This window comes from Halichoerus grypus, chromosome 5 (assembly GCF_964656455.1).
Source record: "Halichoerus grypus chromosome 5, mHalGry1.hap1.1, whole genome shotgun sequence".
Classification (NCBI taxonomy): Eukaryota; Metazoa; Chordata; class Mammalia; order Carnivora; family Phocidae; genus Halichoerus; species Halichoerus grypus.
Window position 1 is genome coordinate 37,477,214 of NC_135716.1, and position 22,829 is coordinate 37,500,042.

The following is a 22,829-nucleotide window of genomic DNA, read 5'->3' on the forward strand; positions in this document are numbered from 1 at the left end:
GTTTAAATTCTGGCAAGTGGAGTTGGTGGTTCTTATGTTTGGATTTTGTTATCAAGATCCTGGCAATAAATTATTTTAGTCCTATTATATTTTAACACCCTTGAAACCAACATCTGTGTTAGCTTCCTGCATTAAGGAGGAAGAAAATTCATTACTCTGGGGGTTCCATAGTTTTTCTACTTGGTATTCTTTTTGGCATTCAGCTAAATTTCATTTTTCACATATCTTCTGTCTGTTGCCTAGAAAGAAGTACCAGATTCTCCTCAGGACCCTGCCTTTTTCTCCCTTCTTCCTCAGGGTCTCCGGACTCCCTTTGCCCCACTCGGACTGGCCTCCCTGAATACCCAGCCATGCCCCTGAATTTGGGCCACAGGCTTGAGTTGGAAAGAAAGACCATTAAACATTTACGAGTCTGGCAGGCACTTTCACTTAAATTATCCAATTATATCTCCACAACAAATCTCTAGGTCTGGCATTCTTTCAGATAAGGCAACTGGCACTCCAAATAATTAAGTAATTTTCCCTGGGTCCCACAGTGAAGCCAGACCCTGGACTTTGAACCTGGTTTCATATGGCCTTCTCCCCTGTCTCCCTAAAACTATCAATTTGTTCTGATCCAAGAGATGCAACTGCCTCATTACTATCTCCCGCCTCATTATAAAGATGGAAGAGCTGTAAAAATCTACACAAATTTGTACCAAGGTGCTGCCATCCCTTCTGAACAGAGACCTCTTGGAGATTAAATGAAGCACTAATAATACACTGCAAGGTAATTAAGTATGATGCGTTTCTCCCCCTGGGGCTTTTTGCATTTTAATTGGACAAAAGTTTAAGTCAAGTGAATGAAACTCTGAGACCTCAGTGAATCCTGAGAGGCTTTCAGTGGAAAAGGGGGTGGGTGGGATTGATTAACCTTTCAAGAGTCATTCCAATCCTAATATGTAAGAAGTTTAGTCTCCCAGCCCTGGACAGTAGCTCTGTTGCCCACCCTTGCTGCTGTGTCTACCCGTCCAGTGTAGCTCCATCTTAGCTCAAGGTCTGGATTTCTGTGAGTTTGTAGCATCCTTGTCCACAGTCCCTCCTCCTCAGCTTTATGTTCCTAGCTCTTTCTGAAAATATAATTCATAACCAATCATTTTTAACTCCTGTTTCACATTTAAAATAAAATTGTCTCCTGTATATCTGCATATTCCTCACATTATCATGTAATTGCTTACATGTTCTCTTTCTTCCACTGGGCTTGATGGATCTTTCAGGTCTTCCTCCAGCCTTGTCTAACTTCTCCAGGCTAGCTGAGCTATGGTTGCTCTCTTTTCTGTTTCTTAAATACACCATGCTTCTTTCCACCTCAGGGCCTTTGCACTTGCTGCTCCCTCTGCATAGAAAGCTGTTCACATGGCAGGCTCCTTCTCATCAATAAGTCCCAAGTTAGATGCCACCTCTCTGAGAGCCTTTTTCTGTTATTCCTTAGAAATAAACCACCAACCTCCAGCCACTCCATCACACTCATTTGTTTTGTTTTCTTCATAGTACTTATCTATCTGATGTTACGAGGTTTATTTTGGTCTCTTAAAAAAAAATCTGTTGTAACTGCAGAGAACAGCGACCTTGTCTTGTTCACTAGTATCCTCTACCACCTAGAACAGTGGCTAGCACTTAGTAAGCAATAAATAAATACTGATGTAATACATGAATGAAGAATCATACTCAATAAATGTTAGTTGAATGAATGAATAAATGTATGATGGAGTTTGGTTTCTCCTTATTCCAGACACTCACATCCATACCTTTCATATAGCAAAATTATTGTCTCCTCTGTGTTGCAGTTGTCCTCTTTCTCTGGGTAGACTAGGAGCTGAAATAAGTTTATCTGTGTATCTTCCCTAGCACCCAGTAGAGTGCCTTTCACATTGTAGTTTCTCAGTAAATGGCTGAAGTGACTCCTTCCATTTTCTGATGTCTAATGTAGCCTGAGAAATGCCATTCAGGTTCTTACCAATGATACAACCAACCTGGTATTCTGTCTTTATGGGTAAGTATGTTCATGCTGTGTGATAATCGGTGCACAAGGTAGAAAAGGTGTCTTGCATGGCCAGCTCCTTCTAGTCACCCTTCTGGGTCTTAGAAACATGCTGAGAGCAGTCATGACAGTAATTTGCTCATGGATAGAATAATCAACAACGTCAATTATCCTGTCTCCAAAAGTCTTGTATTGACATTTTGAACCTCAACAACACATCAGGATATCCTTAAAGAACAGCCTCAGTGACGCCTGGAACCCTGTGTTCCACTGTGACTTAGCAACCAAATCGATCTATAACAGGAGCTTGGATTATTTTCCACTAATGTGTTTGTTAACTTGTACTTAGGCCAAAATTCATCTGCCATTTTTACTTTGCATAGTTTATCCCTCTCATTTTGGCATATCACTCTCTATAAAAATTCAGTATCATTTTCAAATTTAGAGATTTTACTACGAACTCTCTTTTCCAAAACATAATAAATCATTAAATCAGATTGGCCTAGGATTGATGCTTTGGGAAATACCACAATGTACAATACCCCATTTAATAATGTTCCTTCCCTATTACCTTGATATTATTCTTTATCCATAATAAAACCCTCTGCCAAATCCTAGGATAACTCAGTTAAGCTATTGGTGTGAAAAAATTTCAAAGATTTTTCCAAGAATAAAATACATTCATGACTTCCCCTTTCCCTATACATTTATTTTCCTTCTGAAGGAATTTCATAGATCAGTCAAGCATGATTTATTCTTACAGAAGCCAACTTGGTTTTTCTCAAATTGACAAGTATTCGGTAATCCTAGTTTTTCTTTCTTTCTTTCTTTCTTCTTTCTTTCGAGACAGCGAGTGCATGTGTGCAAGCTGGGAGGAGGAGGGGGAGGATCAGAGGGAGAGGGAGAGAGAGAATCCCAAGCAGGCTCCACACCTAGCATGGAGCCCGAGGTGGGCTCAATCCCACAACCCTGAGATCATGACCTGAGCTGAAATCAAGAGTTGGAAGCTTAACTGACTGAGCCACCCAGGTGCCCCAATAATCCTATTTTTAATTCATGATTCTACTAATATGTAGATATCTCCCTTTTAGAGGCTTGATCCCCTCCCATATTCCTTCAGACCGGGCAAATAATAATTAAGTCCACACCTCAGTTTTCAGTCTTTTTTGCTAACATAGGAAACAGGTACAAGAGAGCAGTAAAAAAATCACCAGGCCTACCTTATTAATTTTAAAAATTATTTTGCTATATAATAAAAATTGATGTCCACGTGCACATTCAGCTATTGGTAAATATGTGGCAAAATTAGTTAAAAATGATCTGATCAAAATCACCATGTTTTCGGGCACCTGCATGGCTCAGTCAGTTAAGTGACCAACTCTTGGTTTTGGCTCAGGTCATGCTCTCAGGATCGTGAGATGGCTCTGCTCTTGGCAGGGAGTCTGCTTTAGAGTCTCTCTCTCCCTCTCCTACGACCCACCCCCCCCATGCTCTCTCTCTCTCTCAAATAAATAAAATCTTTAAAAAAAGAAAAAAACCCATCATGTTTTCCAGCACCCATTGAAAGAGTTCCCACAGGACTTCATTTCCTTTTCCTTTTCTCTTTTCTCTAGATTTGTCTCCTAATTAATTCTGTCATTGTCCTCTCATCCAAATATTGTTACAGCTCCTTCCCTAGGCTTTATATATTTTTTCCCTTTCATCCCTAACTCGTTAACTCTGTGTTTAGTTTCATTGCTTATAGCCAGTAGTTGATAATAATGAATTTTAGCTTGAAATACTCATGTAGCCTCTACTTTATGGTCATTGATGTCACTCTTACAAGTTTTAAATGGACTTTAGTGCATTATTCCTTTTTTAAGAACTTGAAATGCTAGTAACTCTAAAAGAAGTTTAAACCCATCTATTATTCTCTAGCATACTTCTTTAAACAATCTGAGCAAATGAAACATTTAATCTTTTTCCTTTATTCTGCTCTCTTTGATGGAAACCCAGTACTCTTGATTTGTTAATAAGGCAAATAAATTCTCCTTTGAAAGACACAATGGTGGTGTACTTGCGCTTAGAGTTACAACTAGAAGCTCTAAGCTTCCAAGTGACAATTTAGAATGCTTCTTTAACTTTCATTAATTGCAAAATAAACAGATCTATGAAGCTAAACCTTCAGGAATCTGTAGTAGATGCTCAAAGCTTTTTAGTGTTTTGAAGTCATTGAACATAATCTTTGAGTGGATTTGGTTATTGTTTGTTTGTTTTTCTTTAACAGTTATATTAAGATATAATTCACATACCATATAATACACTCTTTATGCCACTTCCTGCCATAAGCAACCACTAATGTACTTTTTGTTTCTCTAGATTTCTCTATTCTAGGCTTTCATGCAGATAGAGTCATATAGTATGTGGTCTTTTGTGACTTATTTCTTTCACTTAGTATAATGCTTTCTAGGCTCAGCTATGTTGTAGCAATGTATAGTACTTTGTTCCTTTTTACAACCAATAGTATTCCATTGCATGGATATACCACATTTTATTTATCTGCTAATCATTCGACAGACATTTGGATTGTTTCCACTTTTGGCTGTTAAGAATTATGCTGCTATATAACATTTATGGACAATTTTCTCTGTGGATGTATGTTTTCATTACACATACTTAGGAGTGGAATTGCCATGTCATGTGGTAATCTTATGTTTAATCTTTTGAGGAAGCGCCAGACTGTTTTCCAAAGTGATTGTGCCATTTTCCATTCGCACTAGCAGTGTCCAAAGGCTCTTTTACTTTTATGTACTTGCCAAGCTTGTTCTTATCTGACTTTGATTCTAGCCATCCTAGTGGGTGTGAAGTGGTATCTCATTGTGGCTTTGATTTGTATTTCCCTGATCATAATGATGTTGAGGCTCTTCTTGTGTGCTTATTCGCCATTTGTATGTTTTCTTTGCATAAATGTCTATTCAGATTCTCTGCCTAATTTTGCGGTTTTATTATTGACTTGTAAGAGTTCATTACATATTTTAGGTATAAGTCCCATAACACAAAAGTTTTTAAATTTGATGATGTGCAGTTTACCTATTTTGTTGTTGTTGTTGCTCTTGCTTTTGACATCATATCTAAGAAACCATTGCCAAATCTAAGGTTGTGAAGATATGCCCATATGTTTTCCTCTAAGAGTTTATAGTTTTTGCTCTTATGTTTCTCTTTGATCCATCTTGAGTTAATTTTTATATATGTCATAAAATAAGGATCCATCTTCATTTTTTTGCATGTGGCTATCCGGGTGTCCCCAGCACCATTTGTTGAAAAGACTATTCTTCCCCATTGAATGGTTTTGGCAACCTTGTTGAAAATCAGTCGACTATAGATGTATGCATTTATTTCTGGACTCTCAACTCTATTCCCTTGATTTATGTCTACTTTGTGACCATACCACATTACCTTGATTACTGTTGCTTTGTAGTAAGTCTTGAAATTGAGAATGTAAGTCCTACTTTATTTTTCCTTTTCAGAATTACTTTGGCTATTCTGGGTCCCTTGCAACTCTCTTTGAATTTTATAATCATCATGTCAACTTGCAAAAAGAAGTCATCTGGAATTCTGTTAGGAATTGCATCGAATCTGTAGATCAGTTTGGGGACTATTTACATCTTAACAATGTTTCCTGATTTATGGACATGGGAATGTTTTCCCATTTATTTAGCTTTTATTTAATTTCTTTCAAGAATATTTTTAGTTTTCAGAGTATTAGTTTTGTACTTCTTTGTTAAAAGTATTCTTAAGCATGTTATTCTTTAGATGCTATCATAAACGATTGTTTTCTTATTTTCATTTTTAGGTTGATCATTACAAGTATAGAGATACAATTGATTTGGTATCTTGCAACCTTGATGGATGAATTCATTCACTAGTTCTAATAATTTTTTAGTGGGTTCCTTCAGATTTTCTATATACAAGAGTATGTCACCTGTGAATATCGTTTTATTTATTCTTCTCCAATCTGGATGCCTTTTATTTCTTTTTCTTGCCTAGTTTCCTCCATATTTATAAGAGATACTGTTCTATAGTTTTCTTTTCATGTGTTTGTCTGCTTTTGGTATCAGGGTAGTATTGACCTCATGGAATGATTTCGGAAGTGTTCTTCCTCTTTTGCTTTTTGGAAGAATTTGTGAAGAATTTGGATTTATTCTTCACTGAATGTTTTGTAGAATTCAGTGGTGAAGATATCTGGGCCTTGGTTCTACTTTGTGGACATTTTGGGGGGTTACTGATTTGATCTCCTCACTTGTCATAGTTCTATTCCAAATTTCTACTTCTTTTTGAGTCAGTTTCAGTAGAATGTGTCTTTCTTGGTTCCTGATTTTCTGCCTGAGCTTTCCCACTTGATTGTCTGTAAGCATTGGCGGCAGATGTGATAAATCTGCACCAGGATTGTGAACTGCAATGAGTGTGGCTGGCTGCAAGACTTGGAAAGAAAAAAAAATCAGTCAGGGGTCAACAACCTGTGAATCAATAGAAGCCAGAATGTGCATTAGCAAGGGAAGTCAGGACCAGCCATGAAACAGAGCCAGTAGGACACTAGAGCCCAGAGGGAGGATAAGAACCAGGAGGTATGCAAATCTGGGAAGGGAAAAAAGCAATAAAAAAAAAGGCAGACTGAGGTTCAGGCAGAAAGATCAGAGCCCAGCAGTGAGAATAGAGATAATGCCTGGCACTGTACCAGCCTCAGCCGCAACCTAGGAGCTTTTCTGAGCATGTGGTGAAGGCTGGAACCTCTCCCTAAGCTTGGTGCCCTGGGATGCAAGGATGCAGACATGTGGGACTATCTGACCACATTAGGGAATGAGAGAAGAGGAGAAATGAAGTAGTGGGAGAATTCTAAAATGATCTATATACCCTGTTCAAGACATACTCTAGAACCCAATCCCTTAACTATGATAGAGGACTACCAAAGAAAACAATTAATTTAATTTTAGTATATATAATTTAAAATCCATTCTCAAACCATACATGACTATACCAAACAATGTACAATTAGACTGATATTTTATATGTCCCAGAAGCAAGAAATTAGTTTCTCATATTTTGGAATATAAAAGCTGAGCCGTTATTCCAAATAATTCTCTTCCAAAAAGCATGGGTAACATGAGTCCATTAAATAAATAAAAGAAGTAAAATGGAAAATATTTCTGATCACATATTTGATTAAAATATTTAGTATTGTGTATCTGGAAAAAGACGATCCCTTGAGGAATACAAATTCCAAGTAAGATGGGTTTATTTTAAAGAGAGAAAGCCACAGCTATGCTAATAATCCCTTTTAAGATTTTGTGGACAACATGAGACCCACAGTAGGATCTAACATAAACATGTAAGGAGATTTGAGAGAAACACAACAAAAATAAACTGTGAGAATCACCCCTACAAAGTTTTTTCCACCCTCTGGCTCTTTTCGCATCTGAAGGAAAGGACGAAAACTCCTAGGAGAGGAGAAAAAGATAAAGAGAAGAATCAGACAAGTCAATTTATAAACTATCTTCTTAAAGTAAACACCACATTAATTGATAGATGTAGAGATAGACTGATGATTTGATTTGTTATTAAATGTCAGGACTCTTTTAGTTTAAAGTCTGGAAAACCGACACAAATGAGCTTAACTCCAAAGGTAGCTTGTTGGTTCATATTAGTTACAAAGTCTAAGGATGAGATGGAGCTGGAGGCTACCCATCACTTTCTCGCTCCCTCCATCTCTTGGCTCTGATTTCTTCTTCTTCTTCTTCTGTGGAGGTCCCATACCTGCCACACACCCGTGACTGAGACCCTTACCATCTCTCATTATTGTGGTTGCAGTAACCTCTTGAACAATTTGTATTCTGCAGGGCACCCTCCACATTACCATTAGAATTGTCTTTCTAAAATGCAACTCGCATCATGACACACTCCTGTTTAAACCCTTCCATTACCTCCAGGACAAAATCTAACCCCCTAGGTACACAGCTGCAGTGCGATTTATGACCTGGCCCCTAGGTATCTCACCAGCCTCATTCTGACCACTCGCCTTGCCCTGCATGTACTGATTGCACTGAACTAATCCGTGTTCCTCCCTCACGACATGCTCTTTTGCATCTTCATGCCTTTGCACACACTGTGCCTTGACCTGAAATTCCCTTCATTTTTTTGGTCCCCACTCCCTATCCAATGAACACTCATTCTTTAAAGACACTGTCTCCCTTAGAATGCTTAGGAATCCTCCCAGGCTGTGTTGGGTGTCTGTGCTAGGCACACCCAAGCACCCTGAGCTTACTTTAATTATGTCACTTTATTGTCATTTTCTGTTTGTGTCCTCCTTTAGGACACAAAAATTCCTTGGAAGACAGGGTCCTTGTCCTAGCATAAAATCCTGGGAAGAATAGATCCATAATACATATTTTAAAAACATAAATGATATTCTAAAAACTACACAGAAACCCAAAGCCCAGGAGGCTAATTACAGACTCAGTCTTTCAGAGAACCAAATAAATAATGTATGGGGCAAATTTGAAAAATATTTCACAGGACACAGAAAATTGATAAAGAGATAAAAATGAAAATGATAAAATTGAATATAATAGATATAGAAAGTATATTGGACAGTTGTTTCTTGTCTTCCAGGTCTATTTTTTCCTTTTAGAAATCTTTCACCCCACACCTAGTGTGGCTATCTATCGTATGACCTGCCCATCTCTGCCATGAGAATGGGTATGTAACTCACGCTGACCACCCTTCTCCCTTAGACCTGGAAATAGAACAAGTGAACCAGGAATAGGAATGGGCTCCCCTGACCTCCCCACAACTCAGTAGGGCCAATTAGCATTTTTATGAAGGGACTGATATGGGTCCCTTCTGGAATCTCAAATCAGGAGCTGCCAGGGGGCACTTCTGCTGTCAAGTAAAGCAAGCCCACCTGAGAATTCAGCCAAAGTAGGAAAAGGATTGCTGAAAAGTAGAGAGATGACATTTGACTTATAGTTTTGAACCATTGCATCCAGATGTATCTGAAATCGGATTTCACAATCAAACTGCCAATTATGTGAGACCTTTTTTTTTAAGATTTATTTGTTTATTTGAGAGAGTGGCAGGTGTGCCAGTGGGGGAAGGAGAGGGACAAGTAGACTCCATGCTGAGCGCAGAGACAGACATGGGGCTCAGTCGTAGGACCTGGAGACCACCATACCAGCCGAAACCAAGACTTAGTCCTTCAACTGACTATACTTCCCAGGTACCCCATGAGACCTAAGCTTTTATTCATTTGCAATCATAAGACAAAGGTTGGTAACTGGAAGTGGAATATAGCAAGCGTCAAGTCTAAAATGTAGAATTATCTGAGCTGAGGTGTAATGAGAATTCTGTTCCCACCTGAGTACTGAACATTTGGGTTATGAGGTAGGCACAAATTAGACTGTCACCTGTTGTAGTTTGGAAATCTGATCACATGCCTCCTGTGGCTAGTGTTTTAGTGGTTTGCAGAAAATGTCAAGATATTGGAGTTAGTTAATGATTTTTTGATGCTTTTAATAATATCAACAAAAATTAGTCTTCATCAAACAGTTAAACATAGAGTTAAACATATTATTCAGCAATAAAAAGAAGTGAAGGACTAAAGCATGCTGTAACATGGATGAACCTTGAGAATATTATGCTGGGTGAAAGAAGTCAACCACAAAGGACCATATAGTGTATGATTCCATGTATATGAAATGTCTACAACAGAGAAGTCTATAGGGACGGAAAGTAGATTAGCAGTTTCCAGGGATGAGAGGATGGGAGTATCGGGAGGTAAGGGAGTGGGGTTTCTTTCTGGGATAATGATAGTGTTCTAAAATTGATTATAGTGTTGGATGTACAACTCTGTCAATATACTAAAAGCTGTCGGTGTATATACTTGAAGTGGGTGAATTATATGGTATGGAAATTATATCTCAAAGCTCTCTTTGTCACATGATCAATTATAGAATTTTCTACCTGATATATATACTCAGATTCCTGTAGTTCTTTTAAAAAGTGCTAGCCCTGACCTCAACAGCAAACAGCAAGGTGATACCATATGGCTTTGCTGAGAGGCCCTTTCTGCCTCTAACCTGCAATCTCAGATACCCAAGAGTCAGCGACTCATATGCATTTGGAGAAGTCTAAGAGTACTATTCTCTACTTGAAGCTAAAGTTAGTGAAAGTAAAAACAAGGAGGTGAGGACTATGGTGGCAGCTACGACCGGCAAGGGTAGAAGTTTGACCCCTGGGCCTTACCAGACACTTCCTACTGTTACTTCTCTGACCGACAAAAGCAGGAGTAATTCCACTGCTAAGAGACAACCACTGTATGGAATCCGGAGAAATATTATGGGTCTTGGGGTGTTGGGCCACTTGGAGGGACAGAAGCTGGGAGGAGCACAGTTAAACCAAGGACTAGGGGGATGGGCAGACAATCAAAGTCTGTGGCAAAGAGAAAAAGCCACTGGGCTAGGGGTTTAGGTTCACGAATCATGATCCTGCCAGATCTCTGGTTTTGGCCACTGGTTCTTAGAGAGGACGATACAGAAGAAATCCACTGCCAGAGCATGGTGTTTGCTCTTTCCGCCAGCAGTGTAGGTCTATGCCGTAGTGTATGGGCTGGAAGTTGGTTTCCCATTTTCAAATAAAAGTTTTTGTTGTAGTTTCTGATTTTACCTCCTGTATTGAAATCCTGAGTATGTTGGGGGTAGTTATATTTCTTATTTACCCATAGGTTGCTAAATGATGAGGCATCTGGACATGAAATCCTGGTCTTTAGAGTAGGACGTGGGAACTGGATGAGTTTCGGAATTTCTTCTTTTGGGGAAGAAGAGAGTGTGTATTCATTTATGGAAGAGAAACTTGTGTTGTCATAGGGAGGGACACTTTTTATTTTTTATTTTATTTTTTATTATTATGTTATGTTAATCACCATACATTACATCATTAGTTTTTGATGTAGTGTTCCATGATTCATTGTTTGCGTATAACACCCAGTGCTCCATGCAGAACATGCCCTCTTTAATACCTATCACCGGGCTAACCCATCCTTCTACCCCCCTCCTCTCTAGAACCCTCGGTTTGTTTTTCAGAGTCCATCGTCTCTCATGGTTCGTCTCCCGGGAGGGACACTTTTTAAAATGAATGGACACGGGTGCCTGGGGGGCTCAGTCGGTTAAGGGTCTGACTCTTGATTTTAGCTCAGGTCATGATTTCAGGGTTGTGAGATGGAGCCCCACGTAGGGCTCCCCACTGGGCGTGGAGCCTGCTCAAGATTCTCTCTCTCTGGGTGCCTGGGTGGCTCAGTCGGTTGAGTGTCTGACTCTTGGTTTTGGCTCAGGTCATGATCTCCAGGTCATGGGATGGAGCCCTGTTATCAGGCTCTGCACTCAGTGCGGAGTCTGTTTGGGATTCTCTCCTTTTCTCTGTCCCTCTCCCTCTGCCCCTCCCCCACTCTCTCTCTCTCTCTCTCTCTCTCAAATAAAATAAATTTTTAAAAATCTTAAAAAAAAAGATTCTTTCTCTCTCCCTCTGCCCCTCCCCACCTTTCTCTCTCTCTAGAAAAAAAATTTGAATGTACAGAAATAAGGTTGTGTGTGTGTATGTATAGTATGCTGGGTAGTTTAGGAATGGGGCGTACCTTTTCTAATCTGGAACAGCCTGACCAACATGTGGTGGGCATATGATATGTGCCCCTCCATACTCTGGCCATAGGTGCATCACATATTAATTAGAATCACTATTTTGGTAGAATTTATATGCTTTCTGGGAGGAGAAAAGTCTTTCTCCTTGTGATATCTCGAGTCACCTATAAGCTTGAAGCCACTGGGAGTTAGCTTTGCTGCCATTTTCAGAGAATCTGCCAGAGGACAAGACTAACAGAGAGGGAAGGCAAGAAGGCAAAGACTGATACGTATTTTGTTCTTTATGGCATCCCCAGCACTAGTAACAGTGTCTGGCACATAGTACTCAGTATGTTTGTTGAATGAATAAAATCAGAACTGAAAAATAGGAAGAGAGAGAGTGAATGCTGGTAACCTGGCTTGAACTTCTGGTTCCAGTTGTGGTTAGAGCCAACCGTACCCCTTCAACTCCCCAAGTACATCAGGCAACAAATTCCCTTTATTTTTTAAATTAATGTGGCAGATCTTGAAAACTGGCTCACGCGGTAAGACTCCAAGCCCATACTAGCATGGCTTCGTGTACACCAGAGGCTAGAAAACGGAAGCCTACATGACTCAGGTGCCTTTGCACTGAGTTCTGCATGTGCTGTGTCCCCACCGAATAGATGCATCTGAATGAGATTTGAAAGGGGGAGACTCAGAGAAGATCATGACTGGCTCCTACTGACGACGGTGGTGGGGCATTCTGGTACGCTGGCAGCAGCTAGGACCGAAGCCCTGATGTCTAGTCAGTCCCTATCTCCATGTGATCAGCAAGGATGGCAGCAATTTCCTGGTCTGGCAGCTTTGGTGACCAGGACAGGAGCAGCGTTGCCTTCATTTACGTGAGCAGTGGCCTCACTGAGGCAGATTCTAGACGTAGCTTCAGGAGTTGTTCTGAAAGTCCGGCCTGCTATTACCAGTCTTTCGATCATTCTGTAGCAAGTTAAGAGTCTTGAGTAAGTATCTCCTGCCTTCACCTGGCTAGAGCGAGTTCTGTTTTCTACAACGAAACTCTGACCACGACAACAAATTTGATTTTCTGTCAGTAGCAACTGCAAGAGTCCAGAAAAGCTTTGTAGAAATTCTGAAGGTAAAAACAACAAAGGAGCAGAGATAATGAAACTAAGAGAGAACTTGCAAGTGTATAAACAAGGGAAATGGTATTTTCAGTGGAAAAAAAAATATCCGACTGGCCTCAGACCTTGGTACAACACCAAATCCCACGAAACAATAAAACAAGATCCATAGAAACTTGAGGGTGGGGAGGCTGTCATTTATGTGTAATGTCAAACAAATGGCATTCTCAGATGTAAAAGATCTCAGAGTCAGACCATGTATATGTCCTGTCTCAAAAATTTCTCAACATGGGCTTTCCTGCAGAGAGAGCCAAACTAAAGAACACAAAAGTTGAGAATTTGTAGCAGGAAAAAAAAACAACAAAACCTGCTGACACACAACAAAACCAAGTAAACATATAAAAATAAAATTCATGAATCTATCATAAAAGTGAGTGGGAAACAAAAGCAATTGTAAAGAAAATTTGTGATTTTTTTTTTTTATAGGGAGGTGTATCTCTTTGCAAGCAGTAAAAATGAACTCTGAGCAAAGACAGGAATTTATCAGAGGGCTGTGGGGTAGCCACAGAATCAAAACAAAAAGCGGAATCATCAAGTCTCAGAAGGGTAGGAATCAGAGTGAGTCCGGAGATCCAGAAGAAACTAATGGACAATCTCAAGTCATTACAGCTGCCATGCTCTGCTACAACCATTCCTGGTTTTTTTCAGGTGAAAGCAAAGTGCTTCTGGTCTACTCTGATCATTTAGAAGGTAGAAAAGAGCATTTCCTAGTTCTGTCACTGTGTTCTAGTGCCCGAGACTGTAGTATTCCGTCCATATGTACGTGCAACAGCACTTACAACTAGGATCACCATCCAATCACGTCAGCCATTGTTATTCGTCAAGACTGTGGGAATGCTTTCAACCTTCTAGCAGGCTTTCCCCCCACATCTCATTGGTCAGAATGGCATCATATTCCCATTCTTAAGCCAATTAATGCAAGGAGAATGGAATTATTTAGATTTGGGTTTAGTCTAATTAAAATTCATCCCTGGGTACTGGGGAGGAGTCAGTCTCCTTGAGGCACATGGTTGTCTTCTAACTTTAAAATAAAAAAGGCATTGTGTTGGGCAAGTAAAAACAGCTGTTGGGTAAGCCACAAACAGTGGCATTAATATCTGAAATTCCCTCAGGGATATAGTATTGCCTTTGATTTACTATTTTACTAGGGAGAGGAAACTCTAGTATCTTCCATTTTGTTCTTCCTACCATAATAGGGAAAATATCTGGGGATTTTTGCCAGTTGTTAAGAATATTCTATTCAACACAGAAACTGGAGAAAAATCCACAGGATGAATGGGTTTAGAGTTTGTGTCAAATTTCATTCATTTTACCTGACCCAGGTATATCCTTACTCTGATAGGTAGGTCTCAGTGAATTTCTGTGTGTCAGAAATTATTATCAGCTCAGAACTAGTATCTAAAAATTTCCAAAAAGCCTTAATTATTTCTCTCATCCCAGGACATAGTTATCCTCTTAAATTACCTTTAGGAATATCTAGGGGTAATAGTCAAAGAATCAACTTTTGCTGTTATGGTTACTAGCCTCCCCTTCAAGCAAAATGCTGTGGATCTGTGGATTCAGCTCTGGAAATTGGATGAGAAGTCATGATTCTACTTTCTTGGCTCAGATAACCCTATTCAACTTACCCACGGTATTTTGGTTACACAAGTCAAGTAAGACTTTAGCAAGGACCCTATGCTCAAAGAGACATAGCCAGAGGTCTCTGAAAGTGAAATCATTCTGATTACCGAGTTGCTTGCTGTGCCTGATACGTGCCTGTGTGTATGATAATCATGCCCACTTTGCCTCTGATTGTTGATGGAGGCTCTCACTTCGCAGTCCCAAGATTCTCCCTTCCCAAGTGAAACTAGAGAACATATTTGAATTGCAACATTTCCCACTAGCAATTTCCAACATTCAGAAAATAGTGAAGCATTAAAAAAAAAGAAAAAAGATACTGGAATTTCCCTCAGCAGTGCAGGTCTCAAGGCCTTGGGGAAGGGATAGTCATTCCAGTCCTTCTTGGGGAAACATTTATGGGTATATAAGCAGGACACTTATAATGGATCTATTCCAGCATTCCTATCTCAAGGAGTCGTTAATTTCCTTCCTGTATATATGCCAAGGGATTTTTGGCATCTCCGTTTTCTTTAATGAGGGCCAGTGTTGGAGCCTGATTTGCTTTATCCAACCCATTTAGACACCCAACTGCTTGAGCCAGCACTTCGAATGTAGCGCTTCTGATAAGTGCATCCACATTGACAAATTCAGTCCAATCTAAAATCATGTTCCACTCTTCTTGGTTGAGTGCTTTCAAAATATATTCCTGCAAAAATTTCAACAGTAGTTTCTTTTTTATTTTATTTTATTTTTTTAAAGAGTTTATTTATTTATTTGACAGAGTGAGAGATAGCGAGAGCAGGAACACAAGCAGGGGGAGTGGGAGAGGGAGAAGCAGGCTTCCCGCGGAGCAGGGAGCCCGATGCGGGGCTTGATCCCAGGACCCTGGGATCATGACCTGAGCCGAAGGCAGACGCTTAAGGACTGAGCCACCCAGGTGCCCCATCAACAGTAGTTTCTTTTTTATTTTTATTTTTATTTTTTTAACAGTAGTTTCTTTTTTAAAAGTAGCAAATCTTCTGCAGTCCTTATAATGTAAAAACCTTCTCTTGGCAAAAGGAGAGTCCTGGCCAACTATATGAGGCAGATGTTATTGCCTGTTCATGTGTTTTATGTGCTCACTGCAACATTAATCGAAGGACTCATTGTATTTATTATTTAAACAATTTTTAAATTGAGTATAGTTGACACACAACATTACATTAGTTTCAGCTATACAATGTAGTGATACAACACCTCTATATGTTATGCTATCCTCACCACAAGTGTAGCAACCATCTGTCACCATACAATGTTGTTACAGTATCATTGACTCTGTTCCCTATGCTGTGCCTTTTATTCCTGTGATTTATTCATTCCATAACTGGAAGCCTGTATCTCCCATTCTTCTTCACCTATTTTGCTCATCCCCCCAACTCCCCTTTCCTCTGGCAACCATCAGTTTATTCTCTGTATTTATAGGTCTGATTCTGCTTTTTGTTTACTTATTTATTTGTTTTGTGTTTTAGATTCCACACATGAATGAAGTCATATGCAATTTGTCTTTCTTAGTCTGACTTATTTCACTTAGCATTATACCCACTGCGTCCATCCATGTTGTCACAAATCACATGATCTCATCCTTTTTTATGGCTATGTAATATTCCACAATACATATCTCACATATATATACCACAAATATGTATACTATATATTATAGATATATATGCCACATAGATATACTATATATACATATATATACATATACATATATGGTATATGTACCACATCTTCCTTATTCATTTGTCTATCAATGGATACTTTGGTTGCTTCCATATATTGGCTATTCTGAATAATGCTGCAGTAAGTATAGGGCTGCAAATATCTTTTTAAATTAATGTTCTTGTTTTCTTTGGGTAAACACCCAGTAGTGGATAGTGGAATTACTGGATCATATATTTGTATTTTTAATTTTTTGAGGAACCTCCCATACTGTTTTCCACAGTGGCTGCACTGATGTACATCCCCACCAAAGGGGCAGGAGATTTCCTTTTTTTCTACATCCTCACCAACACTTATTATTTCTTGTCTGTTTGATTTTAGCCGTTCTGACAGGTGTAAAGTGAAATCTCATTGTAGTTTTGATTTGCATTTCACTGATAATTAGTGATGTTGAACATCTTTTCATGTGTCTATTGGCCATCTGCATGTCTTCTTTGGAAATATGTCTATTCAGGTTCCCTGCCCATTTTTAAAATTGGATTATTTGTTTCTTTTTTGTTTGTTTGTTTTGGGGTTGAGTTGTCTAAGTTCTTTATATATTTTGGGTATTAATCCCTTATTGTATATATCATTTGCAAATATCTTCTCCCATTCAGTAGGTTGCCTTTTTGCTTGTTGATGGTTTCCTTTGCTGTATAAAAGCCTTTTATTTTGATGTAGTCCCAATAGTTTTTTGTTTTGTTTTATTTTTTTGTTTCCATTGGCAGAGGAGACCTTTCTAGAAAAATATTGCTATGGCTGATGTCAAAGAAATTACTGCCTACGTTTTTTTCTAGGATTTTTATGGTTTCGGTTCTCGTATTTAGGTCTTTAATCCATTTTGAGTTTATTTTTGTGTATAGTGTTAGAAACTGGAGGACTTACTGTATTTAAAGTGCCAGGAATGGTGTGGACAAAATATGATAGGAGCATTCCCCCAAAACCCGCAAAAGGCTTGAGAGTAGGAAGTGTTAAAATCACTTACGTATCCTTTGCAGAATGTACATATCTGCTCCTACCTCCAGGGATGAATCAGATGATGGTGGAGGTTGGGGTAGGGACGTCATGCATATTAAAAAATCTCTCTAGGTTTTCTGATAGGCACCGTCCTATGCTTACAACTCATGAGCCCCGGAACCACTACTCACATGCCCATCTTAATCATGAATATAGTTTAAAGAAAAGGATAAAGTTGCTGTTTACAATTAATTACAAGGAGGGTAACTCTTCTTACATTGTTTTAAATTGTGTTCATGTTTCTAGCTACTCTCTTCTCTGTAAGAGAGTAGATGAAGTATATTTGTCACCACATTTTCTAAGTTAGCTACGTGACTTGGGTCAATGGAAGATGAGCGGAAGCGACAATGTGTTACTTCTAAGCAGACACTTTAAGAGGCAGTTTGTGTTTCTGCCAACTCGTTTGCTTTTTTCTCTACCATAAGAATGACATGTTCTTAATGGAGGCTGCTCCTTTCGGCTGGTTTGTAGAATGACACACAGAACAAAGTTATAGCCAGTGGCAAGAACCATGAGCCACATATAGATGCTTGTTCTCGGGAGCTACAGAGATTCGAGTCGTTTGTTACTTCCGTATACCTGACTAACATACATGAAATGATTTTTTCTTTCTTTCTTTTTTTTTTTTTGAGGGGGGTGGTGAGCACCTTGATGGGCTTGATTAGGCATTTAAAGTGACACCAAAGCTTGGATTCAGGGTATGATCTAGAGAGAGCTAAATTTCTTTGTTTAAGGAAGTAGAAAAGCTTTGTTTTATCTGTTGGAGGGGTAATTGGCCAGGGAAATAAAATGGAGAGAGCAGAGGGCTAAGCAATGAAGCAGGAGACTAGAGATCCAAAAATTGTTAAAAGACTTTTAGGTTCACAGGTCTAACTTGGGGTTTTATATTGCTTCCATTTTAGCTAAGTGTATTACATATACATGCCACGTATGAGTGTGTTTTTGGTGGAAATATAAGAAATGGGTGGAGTTCCACATTTGGGTTAACTGTCCAGAACAGAAGGAGCAAGAAACAAGCAGGCTGGGTCCATCCATCAGTTGATCCAATTGAACGAAAGCAGGAGCTTGAAGTCTGAGGAGACCATGGGATTGTAAGCCTCCCTGGGAATTTGTAGAAATTGTAAGCAGAATTTTGCTCCCACAAACCAGGTAGTGTGCATTTGAAACAATCTTTTTTGAATTTAAAAGCCTAGATTTAGGCTTTTAAATTCTTAAATGTTAGTAGATCAATTATAACTACATACTAAAATAATAATTCACACTGACCAAATAGTATTCATCCAGGAATCTAAGTGTTTCAAAATTTGGAAAGTTTTTAGGATACATTAAGGATAATGAGGAAAAAAGATCACTTAATGATCACTTAGTGATAGTTGAATGGCATCTGATAAATTAAAAGTATAGAAGGACTCTTCTTTATTTTTTTAAAGATTTTATTTGTTTATTTATTTGAGAGAGAGGGAGAAAGACAGCGCGCTACAGAGCACAAGCGGGGGGAGAGACGGAGGGAGAGGGAGAAGCAGGCTCCCTGCTGAGCAGGGAGCCTTTGCGGGGCTCTGTCCCAGGACCTGGGATCATGACCTGAGCTAAAGGCAGAGAAGGACACTTCTTTATTGTGATTTAAAAACAATCTTTTAATCTGTCATGATCATACTTTTTGGTGAATAAAGCTCGAAGAACCTTCTTCTGGAAATTTACTGTAACATAAAAGGCAGAAAACAGAAATAAGAACTATAAATGTTAGAAAGTGACATTATTAATATTTGTATATAAAATGATTGAATATCTAGGATACCCAAAAGGATTGTGAATAATGTTAACAAGGTAGACTTACATGAATAAAATTGATAGCAATGGACACACCATATCCTTTTTAGGAAAGTTAACTATTTTACAGATGTCAGCATTTCCTTAAGTCAGTTTTTAGATTCATTTCCAGCCTGTTTTCTTATTTGTTTGATTTCTGGGATTTGACAAAGTGATTTTAAAGTCCATTTGGAATGATGAACACACTGTAATAGCAAAGACAAAGGTGAAAAGGTTGAGGAGTGAGGGGTAATTTATCCTATCAGCATTAAAATAGAGTAAAAATGCACAGTGGTGAGATGGAAAGAACATGGGCTTTGGATCCAGTAAACTTAGGTTTGAATGCTTGGCTCTGACACATTCCAGCCGAGTAGTCTTAGGTAATTAACTTAATATCTTCAAGCAAAATATGTGTTATAAATCCTAACTGACCTGACCCGAAATCAAGAGTCAGACGCTCAACCAACTGAGCCACCCAGGTGCCCCCATCATAGACATTTTTAAATGTATAGTTGAGTGGTATTAAATCCATTCATAAGGTCATACAACCATCAATCCCTATTGATTTTTGAATGAATCTTCAAACATATATAATTACTCATTTTTTTAATAAGTGAAATCACTCTGATTATTTATCTATCAGCTTTTGTTCTCCACTTAACTCTCTAAGAGATCTTTCCGTGTCAATAAATGTAGAACCACTTAATTCTTAGCAGCTTTATATTTGCCAAAATATAGCCATAACACAATTTATTTGACCTTTTCCTTTAGGTTATTTCCATTTTCCTTCCTAATTTAAACAATGCTAAAATGAAACCCTGTACATCCGTATTTGAATATATGTGTAACTATTTTTGTTGGAAAGATTCCTAGAAGTGGGATTGCTGGTTCAAAGTATATATGCATTTTTATTCAAAAATACTATATGGGGAGGGTATGTGTTCTGGTAAGCGCTGTGAACTGTGCAAGACTGTTGAATCTCAGATCTGTACCTCTGAAACAAATAATGCAATATATGTTAAGAAAGAAAAAAAGAAGAAGAAGAATGTAGCAGGAGGGGAAGAATGAAGGGGGGGAAATCGGAGGGGGAGAAGAACCATGAGAGACGATGGACTCTGAAAAACAAACTGAGGGTTCTAGAGGGGAGGGGGTTGGGAGGATGGGTTAGCCTGGTGATGGGTATTGAGGAGGGCACGTTCTGCATGGAGCACTGGGTGTTATGCACAAACAATGAATCATGGAACACTATATCTAAAACTAATGATGTAATGTATGGGGATTAACATAACAATAAAAAAAAATTAAAAAAAAAATACTATAAAATTACTCTCCAAAAAGTGTTTAATAATTTATATTTCCAAATGAGTATATGAAAATGTCTTTTTGAAAGCAGTCTTTTGACAGTAACATGCCAAAAGCCTTAAACTGCTCATGCTTCTTGTCCCATTGATTTTGTTTGTGGACATTGTCTCAGAAAATAGTTCTAAAACACAAAACAAATTCTATACAAATATGTGCATTGTAACAATGTGTTCGCATTGGCAGCACATATACTAAATTGGAACGATACAGAGAAGAATAGCACGGCCCCTGCGCAAGGGTGACACGCAAATTAGTGAAGTGTTGCATATTTTTTAAAAAATGTGCATCTTATAAGTGAAATAAGTCAATCAGCGAAAGACAATTACCATATGATCTCACTCATATGTGGAATTTAAGAAACAAAAACAGAGGCTCATGGGGGAAGGGAGGGAAAAATAACACAAGATGAAATCAGAGAGGGAGACAAACCATAAGAGACTCTAAATCATAGGGAAAATACTGAGGGTTGCTAGAGGGGAGGGGGTAGGGATGGGGTAACTGGGTGACGGGCATTAAGGAGGGCACGTGATGTCATGAGCACTGGGTGTTATATAAGACCAATGAATCACTGACCTCTACTTCTGAAACTAATAATACACCACATGTTAATTAATTGAATTTAAATTAAAAAAATAAATAAAATAAAATTCATCATAAATTTGAAAAAATGGGCATTGTGACATTATATATATATAATTGTAAAAAACTGGATACAACCTAAATTTTAAAAATGGAGCATGTAAATTATTGTGAAGCCCTGTGTAGCAATTACAACGATAATTACAAAGACTGTTTAATAACATGGAAAATGCTTATAGTATAATGTTATTTGAAAATTGCAAGATTTAATGAAAAGCTTAATCAAAATGTTCAAAACAATTGTGTTTTGGATGTATACCTATTGATACTACTTCTTTTTTTATCCTACCTTAATTATTGTTTATTTCCCAGTCTTTCTTGATAGAAGATTATGTTTTTCTAAGTAAAAAATATTTAATCATAACCCTTAAGAAAGTGCTCTGTACCTGACTGTCCTTGATGACTATCGCTGAAGCATTTTATAAAAAGGAGCCAATTAAAAATACAGCCTAACAAATATCTTGGAATTGTCCTGGCTTTATGAGTACAGATAGTTCTCATCCTCCACAAAATTGTGAAGAAAGGAAAATTAGAATTTGCTTTCCAACTTTTGTGCCACCTTCCCTTTAACTCCCAGATTTTATATTCTGGTTTCTATTCCCAAGGAATCTTGCTTTCTGATCACTGCTACTGTGTTAACTAGTAATAGCATCCGAAGGTATTTGCATTTTATCTTAAAGATCTGACCCTTAAAAATAAGAAAATTCATGTAAAGCTTTAACATAAAGGAAGTGTTCGGTCTGTGTTGATGATGATGGTGGTGGTGATAAGCATGATGGTACTGACCACGGAGAAGTCTTTAATAATAAAATGGGGCTTTGTGGGAAAAAGTGATTATTTTCCATTATGACACTTTCAGAATATTTAGAGTATGCCTGAAATTTCTTTCTCCTTAAAGAAAAAAAGCTTATGATGTATCCATAGTCTGTGTTGCCAGAGATAACTATAACCATAACAATACTCAAATCTTTCTCAAATCTATTTATATTTTCAACCTATATGATTGCATGGATTTGTGAATTCCTGTTATAAAACATTAGCACTTTCTTTTAGTAATATTCACATTGCTTCTTGAAGCTTGAAGGGGCATCCTCTCTTGTTAATATTCTTATATTTATGGAGTAAATTTAAATGAACCGTATCCATATATTTGATGCTTGCCATGACTTTATAAATTAAAACATATGAGGCTATTTATTTCCTTCTGGGCACTATGCCTAGAATTTGGTGCCCTCAGGTAAGTAGTTGAGCTTGGACATGGCTGCTTGCCAAAAATTAGGCTTCCTCCAGCTGTGGACAACGAAGGTTTACAGCCTCAACTTCTCCACAGCTGTATTTTTCCTGCAAAAATAATCACTACACAAATTTAGAATTGATATCAGCTAGCTACTAATTACCAGCTCTTAAGTGTTAAGGAAAGATGAAATTCTACACAAGTTTTTAAAATATGCCTAACCTTAACGCCGTTTAGTGTCTTCCCGAATACATTTCAATGGCATGGTGGTCAAATCTAATTCTGTTTCTATTTTAGTGCTTTGCTAAGTCTTTCCTTGGAGTCCAAAGACATTTGGAACTTATGTACATTTCCAAATCTGATTCCAGCTCTCTTTGTTTACGTATTGTGTCTTTTAGAGCAAGTCTTGGGGTGCCACCTTTCCAACCCAAAGAAGCTTATCAAGATATTTCCCTAAACAAAGGTAGTGATTGTTTTCGTTCTACCCCACTAAATTCTGTATTAAGCTTTGCAGCACGGTTTACAGCTTGTCTTTCGTTGGCTTCCTGAAGTCTTGAAGCAGCTGTGCATGTTTTAATCTTACACTT

The 22,829-nt window shown here is 38.3% G+C and overlaps 1 non-coding gene across 1 annotated transcript; it reads left to right on the forward strand.

Annotated features, from left to right (window-relative positions):
• Window positions 1–20,536: 20,536 nt before the first annotated feature.
• Window positions 20,537–20,642, forward strand: LOC118532124 (U6 spliceosomal RNA). Its single transcript, XR_004915574.1, has one exon. It is a non-coding gene; the product is annotated as a U6 spliceosomal RNA (small nuclear RNA).
• Window positions 20,643–22,829: the final 2,187 nt, after the last annotated feature.